Raw genomic sequence first — 16,539 nt, forward strand, 5'->3', positions numbered from 1 at the left:
TCATACTTCGATAACATAGTTTAAATTGCCTAATCCCTTTTAATTTTCTTCTTTTGTACAACCGCTAACAGCAGGATAGCTTCTATAATGTCGTGCAGGGTGGATATGATCACTTGATTGGTACATCAGAGCATGGACTAGTTGTTAACTCATCACAGCTTAATTTACCTGCATTTAGGTATACTTTCTTCATATTAGGTCCCTTTAATTCATTAATTTGTTTGTATCCATTGCTTGATGGTTAAGCAATTATACACAAACATAGAGTGTTTCGTGCCACGATACATCTCGACTTTGATTGTATTGTAATATGACAGGCATTATTAATTGCTTTTGGTGGAACTTGGGGGGAGAAGAGTGTAGATGAAGATCATAAATTAAAGGTATATAGGAAGACGGTTAGCCTCGGTTTGTCCTTGCGATTCACAGTACCGTCTCGTTTTCTTTCCAGATACAAGGACCTTCCCTAATAAAACATTCGCAGTTAAGATTTCGGTTCAAAATTAGGGTGAATTGTGCAGTATAAACTGAGCAAGTTTTTCTTTGGCTCAGGGAAAAATGTCCGCGACATATTCGACTTGTATTTGAACACGTGTCCGCATCAAGGAAGTCGAACAATTCGAACAGAGGTATTTCTTTTGCCTAATTGTTCGTGTACTCTCAAATTCATGTAGTCACAGTCAATTTTTTTAATAATCTCCACAAACAGGAAGCAATCTTGATATCACTCCAATATTTACAAGAACCAATAACTCGAGCAATGCAAAGAGATGCGAGCTGAAGATAACTTGGGAGTATCAGATATGTTGAACCATAGGATTGATTTCTTCACGTAGTCGGGGACAGATCGAAGAATATTTTGTGTAGTCAGAATATTTTTCTCAAAATCATTATTAAATTTACATTTTTGCCACCCGTTGTAAAAAATCTAACCAAACAATGCGAGATCCAATGCGGCCATCGGGTACCATAAGGTCTTAGGCCAAACAATGAAGCACATAAAAATGCAAAAAAAAACACACATTTTCTTTCATTTTACAATATATATTTTACAAAAATATGATACAAGTGAGTTAATGAGATTCATGGAGAAAATCCATGTAGAAAAAAAAAATTGATCTCGAGGTAGACGGATGTTAGAACACAAAAACAATTGAAGAATGAAGCAGGAGTAGATCTTCACCTCTGACGTTGAACCAGAAGGCCGTTCAGAAGCGGCCGCTCTAAATCTGCACCATTCTCTACCGCCGATCTTCTCTCATGTCCCTGACCTCTTCCATACCCAAATATACATGTAAATATACATCAACATACATGCATACATTAGCCATTCATTTAGTATAAATACTACGGTATTCATGTTATTTTTTGTCGTGTAATGTCTAAATTGTGATCTCATCTTAGACCCTGTTTTCCATTACTTTTCAAAAGTGTGATTGAAGTTGAGCACTTTTCGGACCAAAAACAATGAAAACGGGTAGATTTTCATACCAAAAGTGCTTTTAGTTAGGGTTAAATCATAGATATCCGATCTGTTGATCGACTAATTAGGATCAGATATCGTACAGACACATTGCGGGGTCACTATTTAAAACACTTTTCGACTGCAATGCTAAACACTTCGATTTTAAACCAAACAATCTTAAAACACTATTCAAACAATGCCAAACTGGCTTTCCTTCCTCGGGAAGGAAAGTTCAGTTCTTATGCCGACATCGACTCGAAATAACAATCCCTTTTCTAACTTAAAATCCATGTGGGTACTGAAATGGTGTCATGACGGCAGAAATTAAATCACTAAACAGTAAAGCAGCGTAGAGACCTTACACTAGTAGACTGGAGCTCCATAGTTGCTGAATTCACAGTTTCCTGCAATGGGAAAAGATCAAGGTTCAATTATTGCGATCCGAGTTGAATGTTTAAGAAAAATTTGATGGCCCGTTGCAGCTCGAAATACCTCCTCAATCAGAAGATCCTTCCTAGTGATCACACCGATCACTCGAGATGCACGAGGAACAACAAATAAGTGTCTCAATCCTAGTTGGCGGAAAAGATTGTAGACCTATACCACCCACAAACAGTGAAACTTGATAAGATACAAGACATATACCATAGCTGACAAACGCTAATCTGAGATGAAATCGAAAAACTCACCTTTGTTAAAGACATATCTTCGGGTACAACATACGGCGAAGGATTCAAAAATGGTGCAAGATCTATGTACATTTCTAAATCGTCTGAACTAAGATAAATATCGTATTGATATTCCTTTACTCGAAACGGGTTTAGCGAATTCACTGAAATTAGGCCTGTAATAATGGGGACCCATTTAGCTTTAAGCTTAACCGAATAAAAGACAGTGACAATAAAATCTTAAATATAGCGAATTTCGACTCACCTAATTGCTCTGGGTCCGCCCGTGGAATGACAAGGTAAAGGACTATGCTGGAAATCAATCTTGGATTGAAGAAGTACCAGTAGGTGACTGCATTACAACAAATGCAGAAGTTAATTCTTTTGAGTGTGCATTGGCTCTACAAAATAAAGACTGAAACATCAAGGAGCAAAAATAAGTTATTTTGTCGTACCTTCGAAGCATAAGTCCAATGACAAGTGGGTCTCCATTTCTCGTGTGATCAATCACCTAGGCAGGTGAAATTAAACAAATTTCAAAATTGCTCATACTGAAGTAGAGAAACAAGAAATATGGAGTTCAGCTTACAGGAAAGCCGTTATGTTCATTGCTCCGTAAAATGGAAACCACATCTGCAACCTTTACAACCCGAGGAAGTGAAAGAACCTGTGAAGGTAGGAATATAAGCTGCTTAGGGCTTGGGAGTCAAACCAATAGGACCAGGTCAAAGTTGTACTGTTGAACATGATTTTTCACATAATTCTCGGATCATATCTACTTTTGAGACAATAGTTCATCTTTGCCAGCGAAACTAATTTAAAAGGGTCGATTAACAAACCTTCTGGTTCCCACAGGCTTCCCTAGCGGTCATTTTCCGCATCTCATACTTGGGTCTTGATTCCAGCAATGGAATGCCCTTCAAGCGTGCTTGTTCATCATATAAACCTTCATTGAAAACATCACCAACAGCCTGGGAGAAAAAAGAGCAAGGACTTGTTAAATCACATCAAGTGAGAAGCAGCGAAAGCTACATTTATTCAAATAAATACCTTAGAAATGAGAAGAACAAGCATAATAAGAGGTAAAAATTTCAAGTTATTTGTGATCTCGACCATAATGACACACAGAGATACTGTCATGCGCATAGAACCCCCAAGAAATGAAGCAGCTCCTAAAAGTGCATATCTGCAAATCCACCAAATTATAAAACACTTTAGCATTGAATTTGTGAGATATGTAACAAGAAAGGTGAGACTCTTGGGAACAGAAGGTAGAAAAGCAATTACAAACGCCGTATAGTTAACATTCAAAATAGATCATATCATGGGCAGCGATAATTGCATAATTAAGATATCTTTACACACACATACTCAACAAGCATATTTCAAAATTAAATAGACTAATTACAGTCTCTTAATTTAGTTTCAGCTTTATTTCTTCTTCTGCTGTCTATAACAATTTTTTTCATTATGCACATGAATCATCATTTGCTCTCAAGAGGAGAAGCTGAGACCGAGCTTCTAAATGGATTTTAATGAAGTGTAGAAAGTGAGTAAAACTGTAATAGCTATGAGTATAGATATGGATATAAGCAAACAATTTACTTACGTTCCCTCTTCAATGTTGAGCTTCTTGTAATGGTTAACAGTCAAAACACCAACAAGACGGCCATATGTTGATCCTATCATTATTCCAGGAACAAATTGGCCAGCTGGAACAGCTGTACCAAATGTCACTACTGCTAAGGTGTAGAACATAACCTGATAAAATCATTTCAAAGGGATAAAAAAAACCAGATCACAAATGATTTCAGGGGTAAAAAAAATTGGCTCATGAGTTCAGTTGTATACTTGTAAGGAATAAGGTTCTAAAATACATTATAAGTATACTTGAAAGGAAGTCAACAAGTTTACAGAGCACTACCAAAAATGTCAGCAAGCTTTGGGCACTGAACTCATGAATTGTTTTGCACTAAACAAATTCCTGATGGCATCATCCTGTGACAGATATAAAACCTGTTAAAATAGAAACTAAAGGGCCAGTAGGTTTTTCAACGGAAAGGATGTATCTCAAAAGATTTAGAGACCTGAGTATTGAAGAAGATAGTTGCAAGATCGTTGTATTCCTTGTCCTTACTGCAGTAGAACTGCAGATAACATTAAATCAAATTAAGGAAAAATAACCGCAATGTAAATTAACAATCAAAACTTAAAAAAGAGAGATTTAAAGAACAAAATATTTTCTCCCTCTCCAAGATAAAAACTCATCGGAAAAAGAAATATATATGTATGACGATGATAGCTCTTGAGATATATTTCCTAGAAGACAAAAAGTAAGGACAAAGATTTTCTCAAGTTTCTATGTTCTAACTTCGGATGCTGCTTTTCTTTGTCCCTACAGTAAACAAGTCAAGCTTGAATTATTCTCTTGGTAGTAATTTTTATCTGACAAACTAGCAAAGAAAAACCAGTCATTTTTCCAAAATATATTTAAACTGGACAGAAAAAGCATTTATCAAAGGGAAGCTGCATCGTGACTGGAAAAGTAAGGAAATTTCTTGCATATCATGCACATCAAGCTGATGCATACAGTATGTAACTATATGAGCATATCTTACATTCACATAATTCCCATCCACTCCGGGAGCCCTTGGACATTCAATTTCAGAGCCAGGATCAGAGTCTGGGCATGGACTGCAGTTTCTTAGTAGTGGTAGTCCAAAAGATATAACTGACGTTAAAACAGATATAGGCATGCTTCATATATCTGCAATAATTTTTTTGGACACCAGTAGGCGGGATGTTGTAGTTAAAGACATTAGATATGCTAATTGAGAATCCAAGCAGTTTCTACAGTTACAGGAATTCCTCACCTTAACTCGATTCCCTTTCTTGTGCAAATAATTACGTCTCCAGCGAGTTACATATAGTAAGTTGGTTAAACAAAGCTCCTGGGCTCAATAGAAAGATAAATATTAATAAAAAGATACCTAAGAAATAAGAAACTAAGATTAAATATAGAATAGATGGGAAACCCAATTCAAAAGCTCTACCTAGAAGACCTCCAGTGACCCCAATAAGTGTCATTGGCAATAATTCCTCAAAAGAATAGTCCTCTTGACCACTACAGGATGAAAAAAAGAGAATAAAATGTTTTGAAGCGGTAAGCTTAAAGCTAAGTAAAATGTCTGCGGAGTTAATGTACAAGAGCTTGAGGAAGATACTAACTCGGATATATCCCATAATGAAGCCACCAGAACCAAATGTCCACAGTTTCCACTTTTACACCATCCCATAGCACACCACGCACCACAACAGCCACAATTGCAGAAGTGAAAAAGACACGCCACATTAGTTGACTCCTCCACCTTCAAAGGAAAGACATGCCACATGTTTAGGTTAGAGTTGAATACAGCTATATGCATAAGCACAAAACATATACCCATACAGATCTATATCTACACTTACACATGAATGGAAAGGAAAATATAATTGTTTAACTGAATATAAGATGGAAATAAAAGAAAATTAATTAGAACAGTTTAGTCCTAACCTAAACATGCTTGTGCATATTTAAATAGTAGTTGAGAACAGAACTCCGTTACCAAGATGTAACTTCCTCCAATGCAAATAATACACCTCCAACTGGAGCTCTAAAAGCAGCAGCAACTCCAGCTGCACAGCCACAGGTCACCTTTTCGAAGCATTTCATAATAAATATACAAAATCAGAAAATTCAGAGGTATATAACCTTTATTGTTAGGAAAAATGATAGACCATAATCAAATATAAGTTCCAATTAGAGCAAAAACCACTAGGAATTACAACAAAAAGAGAGTGAAACATATACAGAAATATAATGATTTGGAAGTCAGGGAGTAAAAATATACCCTAGGAGCAGTCATTTTTTAACAGCTACACACGCAAAAAAAAAATAAAAATAAAGGAATTCCCATAAGTATCAATTGATTAGTTACTCTTATACTCACAAGATCACGGCGGTCCCGATCACTCTTGAAACCTTGAAGCCACCTGGAACTCAGATGGTATTTTGTGGATCCACCCTGAGTCAAAATAAAACTTGGAAATAAAATTAGCAGGTATGGCATGTTCTAGAGATGACAGGCATGCAAAATCAGGAACATTCAAGTTTGGAGGCAGAAGAACGTAGAGACAGTTGTTAAAATACACTACATTGCATTCCAAGATTGAAACAAACAAATGGTTGTAAGGAAAACCGTAAGAACAACTTCTAAGACCAGTAATAAGGTCACGTGATAAAATCATGAAATTTCAGGGAAAAATGAGCTGAAATAATACCCTAACATTAGCATACTTCTACAGCTAATTGCTTACTTGTCCGAGTAAAGAAGCAATACAAGCACCAGTGTGGACAAGAGGACCTTCTTTTCCCAGAGCTAGACCACCTCCAACAGAACCAATACTTCCAAATATCTGCAAATTACAATGAGAAAATGAAATAGTAGAGGGATATTAAAAAACATGAATGTTGATTGATAAACCATAAAACCCCCAATCTGAATTCATAGGATTTTCAAAATCTTATGTTTTAAGTGTTTTTATTGAAAGCGCAAGTCATGTGAACTATAAAACTGATTTATGATTAATCTCAGTTGCAACATCATACTGGCAATATCATCATACCTTTCCAATCAAAGTTCTGAAAAGAAGGATACCATGAATATCAACTCCTGATGGTTAAGATAAGAATAGGATCATCAGCTCATTCAACACTTAGGGATAGCTCAATAATGTGTATAGGAACAAACAAATGGGGAAAAAAAAACATAAACTTACCATTCAAATAGCCCTTGATTTCAGGTATACCAGACCCTGCTGCTGCCGGTGCAAATTGGGTGATGATGTATACAGAAGAAAACTAAAGTTAAGTTGATAAAGATGTAAATTAACAACCAGCCAGGTATGACTTTTGTATTATGTTAAAAATCAAGGCAAACTTCCATCCAGCAAAGTTCTCAACAGAAATATTGATAAACACAGCAGCTAATCCAGTACCTGAAATCAATTGAAAGAAAATATGTCATCCACACTACCGAATACCATGTTGTAAAAACAGTACAAGAATTCACTACCGATAATAAAAAGAATCACTCAAAGCAGTACAACATACAAGTTCTTAATTTTCCAGGTCAAGTAGTAGTAAAACGCTCTATTTCTCATATAATCTTAAGCAACCGATATGGTTCTGAAGTTATAAGTATTTCTAAGCAGGTAGTAGTCTAAAAAAATCAGTAAATAAATGAAACTAAAATATCTGCGACTCATCCCCAACTCAAAACCATCACTCGAAGTACATCTTAAAATCGGAAAAACAACAGAAATTCTCTTCGACCTTTATTCCCCAATGAAGAGAAACAACTTACCAATGCCGATTAGCAAAGCGAAGAACCACTTAACGCCCGCATTATATAACAAAAAGCTTTCCTCTTTGAGCCTAAATTGAATTTCAGAACAAACATATTGAAAAAAAGGTTTTTCAATAACTTCAAAAAGAAAATTGAGCTGTAATTTTTATGAATTACAAAAAAGCACCTGTTCTTCTCTATAAGCGTAATTTTCAATAACTTCATAATCAAGGCTTTCGACGCCGTTACTATTGCTTGTAGCCGTACTCAAGATTCCGGCTCCGTCGAGCTCACCTTCATCTGTATTCGGAAGCCGAGACCAAGCAACCCTCGCCGGTTCCGTTCCGTTTTCGAAATGATCCGATAACATAATCGATCGATCTGCCAAATCGATCGATCTCTTGAACCTTAAAAGTTCCTAAGCTGGGCTTCCACGAGATCACTCCACAATCAAAGCTCTCATAAACAAATTAAGAAGAGAAGATTTTACTACTGGAAAACTTGGAATTTGAACGACAGAGATTCCGATTGAGCGTGACTGTTATTATTGTAGTTTAAATTCCGCTTAACGTCCTCTATCTATAACCCAAATTCTAATGGCTTAATATACTTTTAGGTACCTGAACTATACCTCAGATTAATTTTTAGTGCTTAAAGAATTTTTCCGTTAAAGACAAGTGTTTAATGTTTTATCTGTTACACTTTTAGGTGTCTACTTTAAAAAAAAACTGTTAAGTGACCCGTGTCATGTTCAGATTATTTTAAATATATTTATTTTAAAAAATAAAAAATATAAACATGACACGTGTCACTTAATGGATTTTTTAACGATATACACCTAAAGTGTAACAAAAAAAAATTAGGACCTATTTCTAATGAAAATTAGGTACTAAAAATTAATTTGAGGTATAATTTAAACACGTAAAAGTATATTAAGCCAATTCTAAATTAATCTCGTACTCCAAAATTTTATGATTGAATCCTTAAGTGTCAATATCTTATCAATTAGATTTCTTATACCTAATTATTAGTTTAGATGTTAAATGTTAATTCAATTATAATTTATAAAATAAATCACATGGATTAAATCATAATTACTCGTATATTTATTACGTGATTAATTAATCTAATTTTTGAAACTATAAAACCCTCTTAAATTTTTTAATGTTTATTGTCTCCACTTTTTTCCATTTTGTCGATTGTTGTAAAACAGTCGATAGGGTAACATTCGAACAGGCAAAAAAAACACACTACGGTAAAATTATACAATAGGTCATTTAACTTCTAATTAATTTTTAATTTTACTATTAAACTATGAAATGTTACAATTTCATCACTCAATTATTTGAGATGTAACATTTTAGTTTTAATCACTCACGGATAATGTGAATTTTTTAATCAGCATAATACTGAATTGATTGAATTCAGCACTCCCCATTTTACATTTTTATTATTTTAATCTTAATTCAAAAAAATACTCAAATAATTAGTCGATCAATAATCGGATTGCCGGTGATTATACCAAAAAATATACACACACCATGTAAACACAGCTGCTCAAACTCATAACCTATAGAAAAAATAACATTATTTTTAACCACTAAAATTATCTTACTAACATAACTAATCGCGAATATAATTATTTAAAATAATACTGAATTGAAAACAAAATATATATGCGAATAAAACACACATATGATAAAACTTGAACGAGAAAAAACCAATTATTTTTCTAAAAAATTATAAATCTTTAAGGAGCCAAAATACAATTATGTGAATGTATTAGTTTATAACTTCATAATTCTTGAAGTAGCTAAAATAAAATTTTATATTTTAGAGACGATATGTAATTTCTACCATATACCAACTTAAAAATGAGAAATTTAAAGGGACCTAAAATGAAATTCCTCTTTTGAGGAGATGCTATCTTATGCAATTATGTTTACTTCATCATCCATATATACATATAGATCATACATATATGGACTCAATATCGTAACTTAGCACATCTATATTGTAACAAACAATAATGATTTTCATCAATCAAAAGATCATAATGCATAAGCCAAATTATCTCGATGATTAAAGAAATTATTGTTATTCCTAGAGGTCCCGTATTCGAACACTAACGATTGTACACTGCAGTATGAGTGAGTAGGCATTAATTCGAACTTCCGACCTTACTCAAAAGACCCGACACTCGTTCTGTTTCTGTTGTACAGACTGATAATTTAGATCGCATAGATACAACTGCACGAGTCAAGTGGCCACATATATACACACACTTTTAACCTGTAATTTTGAAACCTAAGTGAGCGATAAATCCGAAAGCTATGTGACCGATAAATCCGAAAAGAAGATGCACACTATTGTCCTTTTAGAACAGCTCCATCAACTGCTGCGAGACATCTGCAAGCATCAAACGGAGATTTATTACATTGCATTATAAGCAATAGATAAATCAAGTTAGAGTTGATAATCGCGTAAGTTTGGATTAGTTGCACGTAATTTTACATTTTACGCATGACATTCTCGAGTTACATTCAATTAAGGTCTTCGATTTTTTTGTCAATTCAGGTCTTAATGGGCTTGGACGGATTGATTTTAGTTCAGGCTTTCTCGAGTGAGTTTTACCGGTTCACATTGCTTTTAACACCACAAGGTTGTGTTTATGCACTTCACTAGAATTGGCATAGCAATGGACCTTTCCATACAAGAGATTTTTGTATGACCAAATGAAAAAATGTGGATTCTCACATGCTTGCAAATCTAATGTAAGGATTACCTTGGAGAATAGCCGGAGTTGTTTGAAATTCTCGCCACATATTGTGGTAAGAATCAAGATCGAAATTTAGAAACTTGGCGGCAAGATAAGCAGCTCCGGCAGCAATGTGGGGCTTGAACTGAAGCCACAATGAGCTCCTGAGCCTGCAAAATAGATGTCACACCTCAACGCATCAATAAAATTAACAACTGAAGGAAAGTTAGAGCATGAGGGCGATCATCGTTTTATTAGATGCAGAGTGACATAAACAATAACAAACCAGGGGAGCAAGAAACGAACAGGCAACACCTTCAAGAACTTAGCACATATCACCACAACCACACGTCAACAACAAATACTACTACAAGATATGATCGAAACAGTGATTTGAAGTGAAAAAGAACAAGTCAATTTTCCTTACCAATGGAAGCAACACCAGGTAGAATATATTCCAAGAATCTCTGGCACCATGGCTCACAGACTATGAAACTATAGCAAATGTTACATCCATCTAGAGAACAAACCAGTTCCAGTCCAATCTGCAGTGCTTCTAAGTCCAGCAGCATACACAAAACAAATACGGGACAGAGTAGAGCTCAATGTAGATATGAAGCAAGGCTCTTTAGCCCATAAGTCATCGGAACAGGCTTGTCAACAAGCATGCATCACTGCTCATGGTTAACGAACATACATGCCACAACACCAATTACACAGAACTAAGGCAGGCAAGAGATGACGCTATGAGCAATATATCTGGATTATTATCTACACCATTGTAAAATAGTATATACAGATGTCCTTTGTTAGTAAACCACGACTCAAGGGGAAACCAAAAAAATAAGAAATGAAGAAATCTTAAAATCTTAAAATCTAAACTGAGGTAAGACATGACGCAATAGGCTATATTTGTCACCCACTCTTGTAACATATAATATCTGTAGTACCCGAAAAATACTTTGAACAAGCCGGATGCCCCTTGTTAACCAACCACAACTTCAAACGTAGAAAGGGATAGAAAGGAAAACCGGGTCAAAAAGAATATTTTTTTTAAAAAGCTTGAAATATGGAAACTGGGGTACCTACTATGGACAGTAATAAATAGTTGATGACTGGGTAAAAACACAGCTGCGTACACACGCAGGAACATATTTCATATATGTATTTATAATTTCAATATTTTGTTTTTCGTAAATTTAAAAAAGATAGCCTCCCCACCCCCCATCGGTATGAAAGTGGAAGAACCAACAGGGGTTATGGTAAATAACTTCCAAGCATATCTGATGAACTCTTGATTATGGGGAAAGTATTCCTCCATAAAAATAACAGGCACTAAAACACGGTGTCGTGTGAACCAGAATGCATAAATGGTCACAGGAACAAGGCCCAACAAAGACCACACCCTAACAATATTCCCAGTCCAGGCGTGAGAAGAAATTAATTACCGCAGCCCTCTGAGCTAGGTTTCATGACGTCTAATTGACTGTAAATTCACAAGTGAGTTTTCGGCTGAGCCTATTCTAGTCCATCCTAGTACAGGGCAGCATTTTTTCTAACTGACTGCTTCACAATGTCAATTCTGTTCAAATGTTGTCATACACACACCGGTACCCAAGTGCTCTAAGCTATAAGCCATTTACACTTATCGAGCATACACAACTGCCTCCATCAAATAAAAATATGTAACGTACTTTAGATAAGTTTCCATTTAGGTTGCACACTCCACCTTGAAGGAGGAGTCAGCTTTCATGTCTGTATTTCTCTCAATCTAGCAAAGAAGGGAGTAAAACAATGTTCTCCAGAAACAAGAATCTTTCCAAACACCAAACAAATTCTATACTTTGCAATACCAAGAATTCAACATCGATTCAAGGTTTAGAACCAGGTCAGAAGGAATGGTGAAACCCTACGCGAGAATCACTGTGTTCTGATATTCTGGAATAGTTGCAACATGCCATACTACCTGAAGAACAGTTAAATTTTTAGCATCTAATCCATCCCCAATGATTGATGATCATCCAAGTTCAAATTCCAAACGTGTGCACACAGACTCTTAAGTTTGAATGAAACACAGACAGAAACGGATAGACATCCAGCAGGACTCATAATTAAATGGAAAACTTAAAGCTTCTAAATAATAAGCAACTCTTAAAAACTGGTTTTAACTTTCATTAGAATGGCATTGCCATTAAAAAGCCAACTACTGACTCATCCAAGTAATAATTTTTCTGCAGGTAATAATGGACACGAAGAGGGAGGCAGCCAGATTTCACAAACTCAAAGTTTTATGGACTCTAGAGAGTGGTTTCTAATCAACTGAACTATAAAAACAAAACCGGGTTAAAAAGTAATATGTTAAGACTTGTTTCTTTAGGTCATGTGGCTTTCATAGCCATGACCAAGTAGATGGGGGTGGAAATTGGCAATTCAATATCAGATGTAAAAACAAAACTTTCCATGAACAGCACATCAATCCGCCAGCTAACAATATCATACAGGTGTGCATGCTAATCTTGTAATGGCCCTGCAATTATATGACATGCCAAAAGAATCAATATGCCATACCAGATAACTTTCTATAGTAGCTGCAGGAAAGATTAAAATTATGGACAGTACACATTTTTGGGCAATATAAAAGAAGATAACCTGCACAACCTTCTTCACACCCAACTTAATTTTTTGAACCAGCTCATAGGGACAGCACTGAACGCACCTACCCAAATCCATTTAAATTTGAAACCCCATAAAACAGCTGATTGAAGGGATTGGAACACCTATTACTTCAAGTGCATAAAAAGCTACTCAACCATAGCCACAAAACACATCCCAATATATGAGCATTATTCTTAGATTACTCCGAAATAATTCAAACATCACAACAAAATAACTAACCAAATTGGTACCTGAAAAGGCAGAAGGATCATAATCATTGCACATGTAACAAAACCATTGTGTATTACATCAAGGTGAAGTTCAAATGCAGCAGTCAGTTTTACTTCTAAAACTAACGGAACTAATCCTTACAAACACATTGCACCTGTAAAATTAACTTCAAAAAAGAAAATCAGTAACATTGAAGAATTAAAGATAATCTTACCCTTCACTGACCAAGTTCAATGCCAGGTTCACCAAGACAGTTTGTGAAGGGCCTAGTTTATTAAGAACGGATGTAAGAGGATCATATGGATGTTCCACGTTAAGTTCAAAATTTAAGGTAGTCAAAATCATTTGCTCTGCCTCGGTCACGCGTTCCCGATACTGCTCAAACCAATCCTGTTCAACAAACAACTCATTTACTGTCAGCATATGAAAATAGCATTGCAGTCTTTTCCCTTTGCCTTTTCAACACAAGGGACAACAGTAAGCTCTTTTTATGTAAGCCATAATATTTTATGTTTCTGAAGAATGCTAATGCAGGATCAATCACATGCTGTCTCTAAAACGTTTTGAACTGTAATGCACAATTTAATGCTTAAAGAAAAGAAGCTGAGAGTCTAAACTAACATTTAGCTGATGCACATGAATTTCATCCAAATTTGCTTCACTACCACTAAGCTGCAGTCTAATCATAGTTGGAATATGTTTTTCAAGGATGAAAAATAATCAAAAGGCAAATATATTTAAAAGCATTTCAATTTTACCCTGCTAAAGAGCTAAATCCCATCTACATTTCTTAGCAAGGAAAATCAGAAGAAATTCCAGAGTACTTACAACAGGGAGCAGGTAAGATAAGAATGTAATATCCTGCTTATGGAGTATTTCACAAGAAGTTCTCAACACATTGTTCAAAGGGCGAGGCATCTCCTCAGACTTTGCAGCAAGGAAAAGAGCAGCAGTAGCAATCAACTGCAACAGAGTTAATGTGTTAGACTGTTAGTAAACTAGCATATATGGCCCGCTAATGCTCAATGACATTTTCATTTTAAGACCACTAGCACATACAAATCACTTATAATTCTTTTTAATTAAAATAAATAAATGAATATTTCCCTTGAGGTGATAAAAATGGCAAAATACAACTTGACCTAAACCTCAATAGCTTCATAAATTAATATTAAAGAATATATATATGACAACAATAAAGATTGAAAATATAACAAGGTCAAGCAAGCAAGAGAGCATCAACCTTACAAAAGGTTTAAGAATAGCATTCAGTAATAAAAAGGTGTCTAAAGACTGGAACATAACTTAAGTTACACAAACAGCAATTTTTTTCTTATGCTTATAACATAATTTTGAAACATTGTTAACCTTTCATGCCTGCTGCTTTTGAAGTTTGAAAACTACACTTGTGGTGTAAAGGATAATTTTTCATGACTAAGGGAGCAATAAACTTCTTAAGCATAAGCATTTGAAACTCACAAATCTATCATGGCAAGCATGTGATCTCCGAACAAAAAACCGATGGCACAGTACCATGGCAGTGCCAATGGTAGTTTGTGGCCTGCAAACACAATACAGATTTGATTATGATAAGGAAAATTGCATAAATGATTTTAAGAACAAGGTAAACCAAATAGAATCCAAGATTGATGGCTCACAATTCAAGCTGCAAACCAAGGTTCTGAATGAAGGCACAATAAGAATAGCGTAGATGTGTTTCACGAAGTGAATCGATACCATCTCTTCTAGAAGGTGAACATAGCTCAATCTCATCCTTAGACATGAAGACGGATTCATCATCATCCACATGACCTATCACGTTTTTTTGCTGACAGATGTAGAGGGTTCAGCATTTGATCTTATAGGCGGAGGAATGACATTGCTGGATTCTGATGGAGCAGCAAGGCAATGCATGCTATCGGCGGGTAGTTTCTGCCACTGTCTCCCCAAGTGAATCAGAAAACTTTCTTCTTTTCAAAGGAGCACAATTCAGCTGTGCATGCTGATAACCTCTATTATGTTCCCCAAACTGCCACTGTACTCATGGGCATGGTTAAAAATCTGGTAGTGTCGCTACTCCAGTTCCCATTCCTTTTCCTGTAGTTATCGGAACTGTAACTATTGTAGTTATTTCTATTGAAAGGGTACCGGTAATTATCCTGGAAAATGCCTCCTTGCAAGTGACAATTCCGTGTAAAAGGCATTCCTTATTTCTTTTTTGAAGTAAACCTGATAAAAGTCAGAAATTCAGCATGTGTAATAATGAAATTGCTACATAATAACAGCTGAAATAAAAAAACAACAACTAAAAATACTCTTCTAAAAAAATTCTATGCAAAATTATGCTATTCCTATTTACCTGTTCTACTTCTCCCTTAATTTCAAGGCATAAAAATAGAAGTTTGAACCTTTAGGCTCAAAACAATATTTAAAAAGCAACAGGTTAGAATTTGGTCAATCAATTTATCCTACCAAGCTAATCCATTCCTTAGATGCTTGATCTTGCTATATTTCCCTTCTAATGGAAGATATTTATCAATTTCATTCGCTCTAACCATACCTAACACTACTAAGAATGGCATCATAAATCCTAATAATGAAACAATTCAAGGAACCAAAAAACAAAAAAGATCCAAGTTAACCCAAAAAAATTGAATCTATTAAGCGTCTTCTACATTAAAAAAATACAATATCCGAATCAAACACATGCAAAACCCAAAAAATTGAAGAAAAATCTTAAAATCTTGACGTACATATTAGATCAACGTTCGGGATTCAAAAATCAAAATAAAGCAAAAAAAATCAACCTTCTTCACACAGATTTCCAAAGGAACGGCCGATTAATCGTCAAAACGAAAACAATGTTTAAGATAAAATTTAAATAATTATTACCTGAATTTAGATAGATAAGATCGAGTAACCGTAATTTTGAGATCCCAAATCAGATGAGTTAGGGTTTTGAATAAAGGGAAAGGAATCGGTGAGAGAGGAGGTGATCAAATACTCAAAAGTAAGGGTAAAAATAGGATTTCAAATCATATGGAGTATATATATATATATATATATATATATTTATCATTTTTGCTAAATTTGAAACTTAATCCCTTTTGGTTTAATATAATCAATGGTTCATTTCGGTTGAATTTTTTATTTTTTATTTATTTTGTTTTTTAAACAATTGTTTATTATTTTTAATTAATTTTCATTAGTTTTAATGAACTAATTAAATTAACAATGAGGGCGATTATTGATTCGATTCTTGTAATCATGGGCAGAACATAAGGGCTCAAGGGAAGCCTTGCTCCCGCGAATTATTTTTTAAGTAGCAATTAATATTAAAAAATATATAATTTTTAGAAAATAAAGAAAGAAAAA

At 34.9% G+C, this 16,539-nt stretch overlaps 1 long non-coding RNA gene and 2 pseudogenes across 1 annotated transcript; 1 reads left to right on the forward strand and 2 right to left on the reverse strand.

Moving 5' to 3' along the window:
- The first annotated feature begins 94 nt into the window (after positions 1-94).
- Positions 95-836, forward strand: LOC120203145. Its single transcript, XR_005523789.1, has 4 exons — positions 95-178; positions 318-383; positions 553-629; positions 710-836. It is a non-coding gene; the product is annotated as an uncharacterized LOC120203145 (long non-coding RNA).
- A 169-nt stretch (positions 837-1,005) lies between these two features.
- On the reverse strand, positions 1,006-8,036 carry LOC120203148 (annotated as a pseudogene).
- A 1,645-nt stretch (positions 8,037-9,681) lies between these two features.
- LOC120203151 lies at positions 9,682-16,162 on the reverse strand (annotated as a pseudogene).
- Positions 16,163-16,539: the final 377 nt, after the last annotated feature.

This window comes from Hibiscus syriacus, unplaced genomic scaffold (assembly GCF_006381635.1).
Source record: "Hibiscus syriacus cultivar Baekdansim isolate YM2019G1 unplaced genomic scaffold, ASM638163v2 tig00009055_pilon, whole genome shotgun sequence".
Lineage (NCBI taxonomy): Eukaryota > Viridiplantae > Streptophyta > Magnoliopsida > Malvales > Malvaceae > Hibiscus > Hibiscus syriacus.